A 15,966-nucleotide genomic window follows, 5' to 3' on the forward strand; every position below is an offset into this window, starting at 1 on the left:
CTGACTCCACTGTCACACAGATGTTACTCGGGAAGTTTACAACTACCGACCCGGATACGGCGTGTTCTGTCACCATCCACCACCGTGTATGAGATCAGAAATGTGACGTCACCGGTGAATGTTTCTCAACCAGGTGAATAATCATTAGAAACATTAGTGCTCCGTGTTTTGCATGTGAGCTTTTTTCTCTTTTTTTGCACAACTAAAATGATAAGAATAAAGTTTCCTCGTAGCGGAGTATGAAGAATGTCGGTCTGCTCACGAACAATCTCAAATCCCAGATAAACAGATAATCACTTGAAAGTAAAAGTTACGACGTTCATAATCCCAGCTATAACAGAGGGGGTAATCACTTGATAGTAAAAGTGGCGACGTTCATAATCCCAGCTATAACAGAGGGGGTAATCACTTGATAGTAAAAGTGGCGACGTTCATAATCCCAGCTATAACAGAGGGGGTAATCACTTGATAGTAAAAGTGGCGACATTCTTGTCGAGACACTTATTTTTTGCCGCTATGGACTTCGCCATCTTGACTATCACGCGATTTCCCCCTTTGATAAGAATACGCACATATTTCTATGCAAACTCAGGATTGAGTCGTACTAGCAACTCAAAAAAGCTTTTATGAACACCAATTTAATTAATAAATAAATAACAAAATAAATAAATAAATTAAAATGAATGAATAAATAATACATTAATTAAGAAAACACACTTAGTTGAGTCAGATCATTGGCTTAAGTATGCTCAAGTATATTCCTGATACTAAGCTATTATAAATTTACAAAACTCTTGCTTATTGGGAGCCATTTACTATTTACGAAAGTATCGCTGTTGAAAGTTGATAAAGTCTAGTAGTGTTGTTAAGCGGTCACTTCATTGTGCTTTTTTGGGACGTGAGTACGTTACCAAATAGAAGCGCCAAAAAGGTTTCGATAGGGAGAATAAGTGAATTTTTGTCTGACGAAACAACTAGGCATGTGCTTAAAGTATTGTCCTATTTTTTAGATGCATAAATCGCCCCTGATTAGCCTGTCTAGTCTAAAAAGGCTAATCCGGAACGACGATTTCCTCTTTAATGGAAGTCAGAATCGTTATATCACTTTAAGGTTGCTAACACTCTGTGCATGAATTGAACATAATACCAGTATTATTTGTTTTTAATATGATACTGTAATTGAAACAATTAAACGCTTCGATCTTTGAAAATCTTCGTTTTTCATAAGCTATTGAAAGTATGTGTGACAAGTGTGTTTATTTGTATTTTTTTTTAATGTCTCTTTTTTCGATGAAATACTCTCGTTATGCGCACAAGCAAATGATTTTTGTGCTGTTTAATTCCTTTGAATTTGAAGTCAGGATCTCTAGCACCGTGACTGAAGCTGCCATCGACTTCAACGACCAGGCCGTGCCGTTGACGTTAACGATACGGTGTACTGACGGCAACCCCGTCAACGTCATCACCGGGACTTTCAACGTCAATATCGTTGATGAGGTACGTCTGTAGGATACCGGAATCGTGGTTGACCTTAAAATGACTTTTTCATTCAAAGTTTGGTTAAATGACGGTTTTCAAAATAATTTTTATAGATTCTAAGAAGAATTTTACTATATGTTTAAAGGAGATATTGTTTAATTTATGGCTATTCATCACGCGTAATTGGAAAAATAATGACAGATTTTGTAACGCTTTTTTTTCTCGAGAATGCGAAAAAACTTATCAAAAAGGCGTTTTTCTTCTAATATTTTCTTCAGCAAGCCTAACAAAGTGGTAACGCTTCATCTTTTGCTTCCAGAGGTCTCTTTATTTAATCTCGGGGAAAGCAATAAACGGTTATAAACCATTTTGCAATTGTAAATGAAATTTATTTTACAATCCATTTCCTCGTAGGACCCAGTTCTAACGTCGTTTCCTATGACGTCATATCAGTTCCTAGAAGACACTTCCGTCTCCGCTCTGGAGCTAAACTCGTTCAGCCTTAAAGATTCTGATGACGTCATATCTGCTTGATGTCATCTGTCAAATCTGAAAATCAACGTCAAAGGTCAAACGTTATAAAAATATAAATATAAATATATAGTAAATAAATAAATAAATAAATAAATAATTAAAAGTAAATAAATATAAAGATATAAAGATTCGCAAACAATCGATGAATGTTTTTTATTTGTTTGTTTTTTTCCATCAATCTTCGTTTGAACACTGCAAAAGAAATTAAACAAGATGGTGTCACTACCCTGCGGGTGTTTTTTCAACATTCAGTATCGGTCTTATTTTGTTAAAGCAGGCATGAAAACGTGATACAATTTATATGAACAATCGCTTGTTTTTTTCCCTTCTTATAGCGTTTCAGATTTGGTTCAAGGGACGCCCTCGAGCGTCCTTGAACTATGACGTCACGCCCGTTCATAACATCGGGATTATTTGCGACGACGGCAAAGTCTTTAGCGCGAGATATTATTACGCAGTGGATCTTGAAAACAACGTAAGTAATCCAAGACGAAGAACAGCCCAACTGTATGTCTGTCATGGATTATACTTGGTATACTAACAAAGAGGTAATTACGCCCCTCTCATTTTCCACCATTGGTCAAAGGTAATTTCACTGTAACTTAAAATAAAACAAAGCCTAATAGTGTTTTTATAAATTAAAAAAAGTACGACAGGAATTATCGAGTAAAGAAAACGTCGCGCTATATGCATGTCGGTCAATCTGTATCCAACCATATTCATCTGCCATATTCAACCGTCATGTTAAATGTTCAGTATTACTGTCTCCTCACAAATATCATAATTACACAACAATATTCGAATCTGAAACAATTAATTTTAATCTTGTCAATTTCCCAAAACGTAAAAAGGTCCCTTTAAACCCCGTTTTCTAATCGAACCAGCTCATTTCATTAAATGTGTCTTGTTCTGAGAAAATCGGGCTTAATCAAGTTAATGCATGTGCATAAAGTGTCGTCACAGATTGGCCTGTGCAGTCCGCACAGGCTAATCAGGGACGACACTTTCCGCCTTAACTGGATTTTTGAGTAGAAACTGCAGAAAGTAGCCATTGCGGACTGCACAGGCTAATCTTGGACGACACTTTACGCACATGATTTAAGCCCAGTTTTCTCAGAACAAGACTCAAAAATTAGTGTCTGTTTCTCTTTCAGCCTCCGGTGTTAGTTAACCTTCCTGCGGTTACTTTACGTCAATAGCGGAGTCAGTGACGTCTAAAACATTGCTATATTCTCTCACAGTATCGGACCTAGGCGGTATGTGTAACATTGTGATTTTTAATTTCACAAACCATTTGCCTGATGTGGAAATATAGATCTATTAATTGTCGAAATATGCAATATGCTATAAACTCGGGTTTATTTAAGAATTTTAATAATTGCTTGGATAAAACTATTAATATATGTATGATGAAGTCATTGTTTACACGACGCCACAGCTTTTGGTTTAGGGTTTCTCAACCTCCACGCAGAGATTTGACTGGAACCATCATAGCTGGTTCAAACCCTTGCCTTCATAACCGACCACGTGATGAAAGCCTAGCCACGTGGTACAATAGTTTTACCGTTGTTATATTTACTTTTTTAATTAAGGCAATTTTTTTTATTAACCTAAACTTAAACACTATTTTCAAAATATAAATGAAAATAATATAATTTTTCATAGTATAATATTTAAAAAAAATCCTACCAAATCTGGTAGGATTTTCTTGTTATGTCAGAGATGGAATGTTAGAGCAAGGAACCACAACTCTGCGTGGAGATTGAGTGTTTCTATTCCTCTTTGAATATACGTATCTTTTTCCAATCTTAAAGGGAACTTTTCGCAGTTTGGTAAATTAACAAAATTAAAAAAAATTGTTTCAGATTCGCAAATTTTCGGTTTATTTATGATATTTGTGAGGATACAGTATTACTGAACATTTGCCATGGTCTAATATAGCCATTATATGCATCTTTTGACGATTTAAAAAACTAAAAATTATAAAGCGCGAAACAATTAAATAATTTGTTGTTGTCGTTTAAATTTGTGAAACTACGAATATTGCTTATATAACGTATAAAATACGCATGTAATGTATGCTTGGCAGGATAGGTAAGTTTGCTAATACGTTTTTACTTCAGGAATTCGGGGGTCACTGGGTCGAGCCCTGCTACGTGCTACTTTTTTGTTTAATCCTTTTTTAATTTTTATTTTTGATTTTTTACTGGAGCTTTTAAAGTTTCATGTTTACATTTATCAATATAAAGTATTTGATTACAAACTTCAAAACATGCCAAAATCTGTGAAAAGGCCCCTTTAACACTACACACATTTGATCAAAATGAGTATCGTATTTTTACATATAATTATTAGTCGCCCGCATGGTCCATTTTGCCCCGCATTAATTTTTAAAGCAGAGTTTTTATTTCTATTCGTTTCATTTTGGTAAACCCTACATATTTTACGACACATACTTTTTATTGTTCTTTAAACTGTTATTAATGCAAAATGACACCATCTAATAAGCTGTATGCGCTTGGTAGATGATCAGCAAATACTTACACAATGACTTTTGTTATTTTGCACCTTACGCTCACCTCTAATATCGCAAATTAAATACCACTGTACTTGTATTGCGCTCGATCGCTCACAAGTTTCGGAAGACTATTCCGTCGATCAATTGCTCAATGTATTGTTACTAAACCCAATGCGTTCTATGTTTCTAGCAAAAGTGTGATATTTTTATTTTTTTAATTACACTTTCTTCGGATTGTTTTCGTCAAATTAAGTTGTATCAAAATGTTGTTTATGTGTAAAAAGATAATTGCGTCAATAGAAAATCACACTTTGTCAACAAAACGTAACGCTACGAAGGTGGATTTCTTCTTTTTTGTACTCAAAGGGTAAAACTATGTCGTTTTAATATAAAAAAATACGTCTAAGATCTTCTTTATGTTTATTTCAAGTTCCACCATGTTACTTGAGCGATACTGCGTTTGCCGCGGGCATTCTACCCTTGGAGCAAAGTACTGTGACACCGCAAAATAAAATACTCGTACGTTACGTCACCATTTACGTCATTGATATATATATAGGGTATTTGTTGGATTTGGGAAATATCGATTTTAATTCACGAGTGATCAATAAAAATATTGTTTTCTATGATCATGAGTGAATAAAAATCAATTTTCACAGAATGCAACGAATTTTCTTTTTACTTTATGCAATTTGCAAATTATTATATTTGTTAAAGAACACACACGCTATTTGTAAAAAAAATAGTTCCGGTAAAACAATATAAATGTCACTTTAATGATAGCGTGTGTTGATCTTATCACTTTAATCATAAGGGATAGAAACGATGCATTATGTGTGTGTGTGTATGTTTATTTTGTGTACCGGTAGTTTGTGCATATTTTATAACTTACGAGAGTACTTAAGAGTACCCGGGGTACGTTTAAGTAGGACATGAGCCGACAACGACCAATTTAGCAGTGTTTGCATCTCCATGCAGAGTACCTGGTGTACGCCCATAATCCGCGCGGATTCGATTTCAAAAGTTCCGGAGCCGTGAACGCCGAGAACACGTGCGGCGACTCCGTGTCCACCGTCAGAGAGACGCTGATTGTGAACATCATCAGTACGGTACGTCAAGGGCCTCTTTTTCATCGCTCTAGAGAAACAAAAGTGTGCATGTTAAAGCCTTTTAAAGTTTGTCATATGCTAGGTTTAAGTTCTAAGTAAGGTGAGATGTTAATTGCATTCTCATTGGTGAATATTTTAACTGAGATGTGGCTATATTGCAAGGAAGTAATGTTTGTCAATAAATGCTATTTAATAAATGTTTCTATGAATTGAACGCGGTTGCACTATTCGTAAATAATAATTATTCAAATAAAAATTATCGACCAGAACCAACTAATATCTTTTATATGTATCTCGCTCTGGGAAAACGGGGTCATCTCTGAACGAAAATCCACCTTATGAAGAAAGTTTCGTCACAGATTAGCCTGTGCGGACTGCACATGCGTATCTGGGATGACGTTTTACAATTTTTCCGTAGGCACCGTTGATTACTAATCCTTGGGGTTCCAGTGACGTCGACGAGGACGTCAGCGGAACGTTGACGTTAAAGACGTTGGATTTTGTTACTTTCGATAAGTCTGATGCCACCTGCTCAATGACGAGCGCTGACGGAGGACCATTCGCCGTCACTGGTTAGTTCATGATCTCTCGTATTAGTGTAGAATAATTATTTTTTGTAGGGTATTAATTTTCTTGGATTTCTTAGGTCGATCGATTTACGAATTTAACACAAACACATCTGAAAATAAACAACGCGTTTTCCTCATGCGTTTCCCAAATTCATTATTCCATGAATTGCGCTTTTATGGTATTTATTTGTTTTGTTTAAAGGAAGCCTCTTTATTAAAAATCCAGTTCATGTGGACAGTGTCGTCCCTGATAAGCCTGTGGGAACTGCATAGGCTGATCTGAGATGACGCTTTAGCACGTGCATTAAGTCCAGTTTTCGCAGAATAAGACGTATATAAGCTCACGCACAGACGTCTTTCAGGCAACCAAATCGTAAAGACGGCTGGAGCTCTGGACTTTGAGACAAAGGCAACGTATAATCTTGACGTCACGTGCACTGACGACATTCTTCAAACCACGGATACTTACGTCGTCAAAGTCTAAAACGTCGTGAGTAACGTTGATATTAACATATTGAGTAACGTTGATATTTACGTGTTGAGTAAATCTTGATATTCACGTCGTGAGCAGCGTTGATATTTACGTCGTGAATAACGTTGATATTTACGTCGTAAGAAACGTTGATATTTACGTCGCGATTAACGTTGATTTGTACATCCACACGAGAGCGTCTTTCTGATAAAATTGGTTTTAATGCATGCGCATTAAGTGTCGTTCAAGATTAGACAGTGCCTGTGCACGAAACGACACTTCAAGCAAATACATTAACCCATTTATGCCTAGTGGACTCTCCCATCCTTCTAAATTGGATCAATTTATTTCCAAAAATAGGGATGTCGAGTATATTTATTTCTATATTAAGAATATTTCTTACAGAAATTCCTTTAAGCAAACAGCGCAGACCCAGATAAGACGCCGCATCAAGCGGCGTCTCATCTGGGTCTACGCTGTTTGCCAATGCCTTTTTAAAGACTCTAGGCATAAATGGGTTTAGTCAAGTTCCAAACGAAACCCAATGTATACTGTATCATTTAAGGGTCCAAAGATAACGAGTTTGCCGACGGCGTCTACTCTGGACGAGTGGCAGACTGCGGAAAAGCTACTCACGACGTTGACGTTAGCGGAGGACGCAGCTGACTGCGTTTAAACGTCACCGACGTATAACGAGTTTAACGTCAAATACGAGCCCGCCACAGAAGTTTTAAAACAGTATATACCTATTTATTTTGGCTATACTGCATAAAACACCTCAGGCTTAATTAAACGCTATTGAGTTTGTTTTCTGCGTAACTTGGTGTCTCAGAGACTGGGGATCAAAAGAAAGCTTCCGCAGTGGTATTCGAACCCATGACCTCTCAGTCGCTAAGCGGACACAATATCCATTACGCCACGTCCATCTATACATACAGGATAGGCTTACATTTTTCTTCTATCTTTAGAAACATTGATGAACATAATTTCAGTATAAACAGTATTTTTATGTCGTCAGTTTACGTTATAAGTATTACCTTTCAGTAATTATCATATTCTTGCATCTAGTGACGTCATTCAAGTTCTACTTATTTAAACAACTTCTTTATGACGCCATATCTACTATTTTCAGTATGTATAATATTAAAATCGCCAAAATACAAAATTGAAGTATATTTATAGAACAGAATAGGACAGTTTATTTGATGTAAGCATCAGTAACTTGCATGTACAAAACAAACATGCGTTTGCAGATAATACAAAACATACATTCTTTTGAAGACATGCCAGTAAATTAAAATAAATAAACATGTTTTCTTGAGAATGTCCCATAGTTATGATGTCTTTACGACTGCACGATTTCTTTCAGTATGGGTGATCTCCTCCGTCAGCGAGGCGGTTGCGGGGCGGTCGCTTAGCTACGACACGAACCCCTTTTACAACCTGCACATTGAGTACAGCGACGCCGCGGGGGTCAAAGGGGCGGAGAAGATTTTCACCGTCCATATTAACGATAACAAAGCACCGACGAGCGACAACCTTAGCAGTAAGCCGAACAACATATGCTTAATTAAGGACGCCTTGCGAGAATTCTTCAGCGTTATTTAGATACTTTAAAAATAAATTTTAGTATTACTTATATAGTATTGTATCAACTTTGATCCATCTTTGTATTGCGCATTATGTCTTTTTGTTTGCCAAACGACGTTACTTTACTGTATTACGTTGACGTCACTTCTTGTGTTTATGCTTCGAATCAGACTACTGATGACAGCTATGGCCGAAACATGATTTATGTTTAAGATATCAAAAAAAAAACGTGTTTGTTAAAATTAAAACGTGTTTATGAAATTTATTGATTTAATATAATTCCTTTAGTCTCCCGATATAACGTCTTACGGTTTGTTTTAATTAAAATCGTTTAAACAGCTGTGTGTGCCTTATACGATATGGTAATCACGTGACAAAAAAAGATGGTGACGTCCATGCCGAGACAGGTATTTTTCACCGTTTTATACGCTTTAATACTTGTATTAATTGTTTAAATGCCGCTCGATTTCCTACCATATCAGCAAGAGGGCAGGAGCTGTAATTTTGTGACCCGCTTAGACATTTCACAGCGTAAAGTCGATGTATAGCGCGAATATTAATACGTTATTCACGCTTATCCATTTATTGCCGATATGGCTGGAAAGTGAGGGACATTTAAACAATTAACAAACGTAATAAATGGTATACTACGGAATCCGGATAATGCCATCTACTAGTATAATCTCGCCCTTCTTTCAGCAAAGGCGACACTAGACACACAAAGTGATACACGATATTTTGCGCGACAGTCTCGGTGACGCACGATATATTTAACACGATATATCGCGTTTGTGTAGGTAGTCCAAAAGGCAATATATCGTGTTAAATATATCGTGCGTCGCCGCGACTGTCGCGAAAAAAATCGTACGTTGCCGCGACTGGCGCGAAAAATATGGTGCGTTGCCGAGACTGTCGCGACAAAATATCGTGCGTCGCCGCGACTGTCGCGAAAAATATCGTGATTCGCTTCGTGTGTCGTGTTCAAAGGGCGACACTAGACACACGAAGCCATACACGATAGTTTGCGCGGCAGTCGCGGCGACGCACAATATTTGTACTGTTCAAAGGATTCCGTAGTATACGACATCGTAAACTACATGTCAAGGCATGAACGTCGCCATCATGTTTGTCACGTGATTATCCCATCTGCCTATATGACTAACATTTTATATTTGTGCAAGCAAAAGATGTTAGAATTTCTTATAACAAATTCTTTCTGAAATTTTCCATATCAAACACATAAGATTTACCCAATGAGCTTTTTTATTTTTACCATGAGATTTCCTGTTTTACATAGTTTTACAGACATTGTATTTAATTATCTTCGCTCTAGGAGAACGTGTCTCAATGCATGTGCGTTAATTGCTTTCCCGGAAAAGCCTGTGCAGTCCGCACAGCTTTATAAGGGACGACACTTTGCGCTGGCACCGGATTTGAAGTTCTTTAAACGAAAAACACAATAACAGCGGAAAGTGTCGTCCTTGATTAGCCTGTTCGGAGGACTAGTTTTATAGAATCAACCTTATTTTGGATCACGATGCCATTGAGTTGCTTTCAGAATCTTCAAACTGTTTTATTGAGTCTTCAAACGATTTTACCTGTCGTCATAGGGTTGCCTAAAACTTAGCCTCGTCGCAAAAGACTTCAGCGCTACCGACACCGTGTTTACCGCTACCGGAAGTGACGTGGAAAACGATAACGTCATCTACAGTATGCTGTCCTGTACCCCGAATGCCACGTGCCCATTCATCATGTCTCCGAGTAGGTTGTTCAGTAAGCATTTTACGCGGAGTGAATCATTTACGCGGTAACGAAATGTATAAAGGTTTCCGCCCTGTTATGGAAACGCCCCATAGTTGATCTAAGAGTGTGCTTTAGATTTAATAACCATAATAAGTGGTTCGATTCAAAAATAAGCTTTTGGGGAATACGAGTTAACATAAATGCACTGAATAATGTATCAAACAAAGCCATTCACTGTAAAAGTATTTTAATTTTTTTTAATGATTCCGTGGGTTGACCAATTTATTTTCGTCAGCACACAATTTCGTCATAAAAATGACTATTTCGTTAGCACATAAATTCTGTATTTTTTGAATTTGAAAAAATGCGTTCAACACAGCGACGCAATTTAAATTTTTTATCCCCAAATCCAAAATCTACGATGTAAAGTGTCCATAAAAAGGTAATTTATTGAAGTATACACGAATTTTCAATTACAACGGCGGTACTCTATAGTGTCCGCCTACTGAATTTGCTTAAATTGCTTGCTTTACTTTTTTGTGGTTCGGTAAAATTTGAAAATGTATTGTACTAATATTTATTATATTGCGTACAACTACCTTCATTTTCATATCTTAAAAACAGATGGTATTTGCCGCATAAATCTTCAAATAATTAATGATAGCTTGTGTACAAGCATAATCTATTGCGCAATTCTAGATGGAACCATAGTAACGAACGCGGATCTTCATTCGTACCCTAACAACTCGTTCCAACTCTCGGTTGTGGCAACAGACAAGTATAACAAGAATTCGACTCCGTACACCGTCATTGTAGAAATAACTGGTCAGAGCATTGAGACAACTAGGTAAGTGTTGAATAAATTAATTTAGCGAGGATAACAAAACCGAAACCACAAACATTGGCGACGTAAATGCTAACGTATCCGTTTTAGACACAGTTACCGGATATATTCTAGTTTTGTCAATGTTTCTCTGCCTTTGAAAAAAAAAAACAAATGGAAAAATAAAACCAAAACACGAACACCCACAACTGACGAAAGGAAACAAATCAAATCGACGACAATATTTGTACTTGTGTTCGCTGTTTATGTCATGGTATTTAATTTTGTCAATGCATGTGAAATGTACCATTTAATGTCGAGATTCGTCTTATAGCTACGAATCGCTCCGACCGGTTTCGCATTAAAATATTTCTTTCTGTCATTGTTTGCCTTTCCACCTTGATTATTGGAGGGGAGGTTATTGTGATTAAGTAACAAAGAATGAGTTTGAAATCATGATTGATAAAGCGCTTGATTTAAACAAGAACGTCATCATGCTTGGGGACATAAATGAAGACCAATTTAAACACAATGCTTGCCTCTCTCAATCAGTATCCCTGTATAACATGCACAACGTTATCTCTCAAGCGACAAGGGTCACCGCAAATACTGCTACACTAATTGATCCGATATTAGTCTCGGATACCATTTCATGCTTGAACAGTGAAGTAATAGTTATCCCTCAAACTGTAAGTGACCATCATGCTTCTACCATTCATGTTACAATTCCTTTAATAAACAGCAAACCGATTCAAAGAAACATTTGGTTGTATAAATATGCCGATTTCGATCGACTAAACAATCTTATTACATGTACAAATGGAAATTTATCTATGATTCTAATGTAAATGAAGCAACTGTTATGTTTACGAACAAGCTTATCGAACTTATAAAACTTTGCATTCCAAATAAACTTGTCACAGTGCGCCCTCATGACAAACCATGGTATGATTCTTCTATTAGAACAATGGCTCCTAAACGAGATAGACAAAAACACATATCCATAGATAATCCTACTTCTTCTAACTGAAATAAATACAAACAACTTCGAAATAAGGTTATTAACATGATAAAACATTCGGAAGAATAGTTTTATTCTAACCTAGAAACATCTCGTGATGAACCAAGTACTTCAAATCCAAAAAATATTGGAAAACACTAAAGCAACTAATAAAAACAAATTCTCACCCGAATTCGATACCACCTTTACAGTCAACGGACTCTGACGGCAATCTTATCGTACATTTGTCAGATACTGACAAGTCAAACTGTTTTAACAGATACTTTGCCTCCATTGCGTCGTTGAATGACTCAGCCGGTGTTCTTCCACAATTCTCAGATATCTCTAACTCAAAATTATATAACCTGCCCATATCAGAATCGGAAATTATAGATGTTTTTAAATGCTTAATAACCAATAAAGCCGTCGGTTGTGACCTTATAAGTCATATTGTCATTAAGAAAACGTGTAATTCTATTGCTTAGCCTTTTTGTATCCTCTTTAACAAATCACTAAACGAAAGTACATATCCCGCCCAATGGAAAGAAGCGATTGTAATGCCTCTATTTAAAAAGGGGAAACCGAATAATCCTTCCATCTATCGTCCTATCTCATTGTTAAGTTGCGTAGGCAAGCTGATGGAGAGGATAGTTTATAAACATTTATACAACCACCTTCTTGCTAACAAACTTATATACTCCAACCAGTCGGGCTTCTTAAAAGGTCACTCCACAGTCGCTCAATTAATCGACATTTTTGATCGAATAACGAAAGGTATTGATGAAAAGAAACTCACATGCATGGTTTTCTGTGATATTTCTAAAGCGTTCGACCGCGTCTGGCACACAGGACTACTCTTCATACTTTAACAAAATGGATTTGATGGTAATTTACTTAATTGGATAAAAAGTTATCTAGGGAGTTGCATTCAAAAAGTCGTGGTTGGTGCATCAATATCTCAAACGTTAGAGCTTAATGCCGGGTGTTCCACAGGGATATGTTCTAGGCCCATTATTTTTTCTTGTTTACGTAAATGACATAGTCAAGCACCTTCAATGTACTGCCCGCCTTTTTGCCGATGACACTTCCCTCTAATGTACTACCTCAAATATATATATAACATTGAAATTGTTCTGAACCATGACCTACAAGTTATAAGTAGCTGGGCAAACCTATGGCTTGTAGATTTTAATCTACATAAAACCATGGCTATGTTGTTTTTATCACACCATGCTGTTCCCCAACCACATGTTTTATTTAATAATGTACCGGTCAATTTTGTAGAAAACCACAATCATCTCCTACTAGATTTATCATACACAATTCAGGTATTTCAATACATGTATATACCAAAACACTCATATGGTAAACAAATGAACAAATACATTACCACCTGTCAACTTAATGTACGTCTTTAATGCGGACTCGAAATATATAATGATAATTATATAAGCAATAGTAAAGTATGCTTGATTGGTTATTGTCGGCTCAGATACTACTTCAAAGTACCTGGGGTAATTAAAAAATATACTGCAAAGTATGCGGGGTACAGAAAATATATTAGTATATTATACCAGTTCTAAAAAGTCTTCCGGAGTATGACCAGGTGCGTATTTTCCGTATCCAGGGTACATTGTAGAATACTTCTGAGTACCCGGGGTACTTTTAAGTAGTACCTGAGCCGACAATGACCAATTGAGCGTAAATTATGTGTGGTGTCCCTCGATCGTGCTTAGGCTACTACAAAGTATCCGGTGTATGGAAACTGTACTAAAAGTGCCTTGGAATCTCGCCGAGTGCCTTTAAGCGTATTATCCGTACCTGGGTAACATTGTAGTATACATAATACTAATAGTACACAGGGTACTTTGAAGTAGTACCTGAGCCGACAATTAACAGTTGAGCATTAATTATGTGAGGTGTCCCGCGATCGTGCTTAGTCTTTCGCTTTCAATAAGCACGCTCACACACAGGGAAATATATGTAAATTTATCAGCTGTATGCGTGTATATGGTACCCCGGGTACTTTGAAGTTTACTACACGGAACCTGGTGTATGGAAAATAGTGTTTGGTGCCTTTAAGCGTATAATTCGTACCCTGGAACATAGTAGTTTACCTAAGGGTACATGGGGGTACTTTATAAGTAGTACCTGAGCCGACAGGGACCAATTGATTATGTGTGGTGTCCCTCGATCTTGCTTAGGATTTCGCTTTCTGTAAATCTATTAGCTGTATGTGTTTATATTTCATTATAACAATGCATATTCATTCTTTATTCTTTCTTGTTTTATTTGTTTAGTTTATTTTATGGTGTTTCTTTTTTCAATTACTTTATACTTTGCGTGTGTGTATGTCTGCAATATTTTTCTATGTGTACATGCATATTAAAGGGATCTATTTACGGTTTGGTAAATTGACAAAATTGAAAAAAGTTGTTTCAGATATTTGTGAGGAAACAGTATTACTGAACATTTGCCATGGTCTAATAAAGCCATTATATGCATCTTTTGACGATTTAAAAACCTAAAAATTATAAAGCGTTGCAACGCGAAACGATTGAATAATTTGGAGAGTTCTGTTGTTGTCGTTGAAATTTGTGAAACTAGGAAGATTGCTTATATAACGTATAAAATACGCATCTTATGTATGCTTGGCAAGATAGCTCAGTTGGCTAATCGTTTTTACTGCAGGATTCCGGGGGTCACTGGTTCGAGCCCTGCTGCGGGCTACTTTTTTTTTCCTTTTTTAAATTTTATTTTGGATTTTTTACTGGAGCTTTTAAAATTTAATGTTTACATTTATCAATATAAAGCATTTAATGACAAACTTCAAAACATGTCAGAATCTTTGAATAGGCCCCTTTAAATAATCTAGCCTTATTACCGAAAACAAATATGGAATATGTTCAATAAATATTTTAATTGATGCAGCAAGTCTTTCATAGCATTTCAAACCTCATTCACTTAGTAAAATAGTAAAAGTTACACCAACACCACATTTTATCTTTATTTTAATAACAACTTGTTTACAATGCAAACATACGCCCGATTTTATTCAACTTACTAATGGAACATGACACTTATCCGATTGCAGCGAGAATACAGTCTTAAGAATGTGTCCTAATTCAAACTACACTGTTATACACAATACAATTTCAACTGCTACCATAAGACCAGATCGTCAGATTCTACGGTGAAAACAATTTGTGCAGTGTAACCTTTTCTTTTGCTTTGCTCTAATCGATAATTCACATCTTTCGCCATAAACGATTCGTTATCAAGTTTCAACAAAATACACGCAAATTGATGTCGATTGCAACATATATTGTGTTTGTAACAATATATTAGGTTGATTGAACTCGATTTTATAGACATTCATGATACATATTTTTTTACATTGTTTTTGCCTTTGAACAAAAAGAACTATGAGCTGTACGTATGTACTCATAAACGCTCAGAGCATTCAAGAAGAACTTCAACGATAAAGCATAAGCTTTCTAAAGCAAAAGGTAAGTTTCCGACGTCATTTTATGTAATTAACAGTAAATACTAAATATACGTCTCGTTGTGATTCACATCCATACGGTATTTTTCACACCTATCAGTCTATATATTATCAGTGGGACGAAACGTCCAATGCCTCCCTACACAAATATCAGAGGCACGAACTGGTAGTGGCACGAATTATCATAGTGTCGTGCTGTGGTAAAAGGTAATGGACTATAAGTAAATATATCGTAAACCAACCATATGAATTAATTATTTAAAGGCCTTACCGAACATTCCACGCAGAATGAAGTTTCGTGTTCGTTCCTCGGAAATAAACAAACGTAATATTCCCGCGATGTTTACTGTGTCAATGTTTTATGTAGTCGTGAAAATAGCGTTTTTAACAATTCGTTACTCTGCATTTGGAACCAAAATGTTTTTTTAAACAAAGTCCTTTCTTCAAGTCAGTAACAGCGTCGTTGATATGTCTAGTTGCGATGAATCAAAAATTTTATTGAAAACAAATCATTGAAAATAACTGTGCCTGACAATATCAGTTTCCGCATATTAACATAAATGTACACAATTAGAGGCAAAATTTGCTTCCTTCATATATGTTAGGGTTATGACTGAAAAACGA

At 36.2% G+C, this 15,966-nt stretch overlaps 1 long non-coding RNA gene across 1 annotated transcript; it reads right to left on the reverse strand.

Annotated features, from left to right (window-relative positions):
- Positions 1-5,520: 5,520 nt before the first annotated feature.
- Positions 5,521-15,698, reverse strand: LOC127869162 (uncharacterized). The gene is made up of 3 exons (XR_008044450.1): positions 15,614-15,698; positions 12,634-12,700; positions 5,521-5,668 (listed from the first exon to the last, which is right to left on the reverse strand). It is a non-coding gene; the product is annotated as an uncharacterized LOC127869162 (long non-coding RNA).
- Positions 15,699-15,966: the final 268 nt, after the last annotated feature.

The sequence above is a fragment of the Dreissena polymorpha genome, chromosome 2 (assembly GCF_020536995.1).
Source record: "Dreissena polymorpha isolate Duluth1 chromosome 2, UMN_Dpol_1.0, whole genome shotgun sequence".
Taxonomy (NCBI): domain Eukaryota; kingdom Metazoa; phylum Mollusca; class Bivalvia; order Myida; family Dreissenidae; genus Dreissena; species Dreissena polymorpha.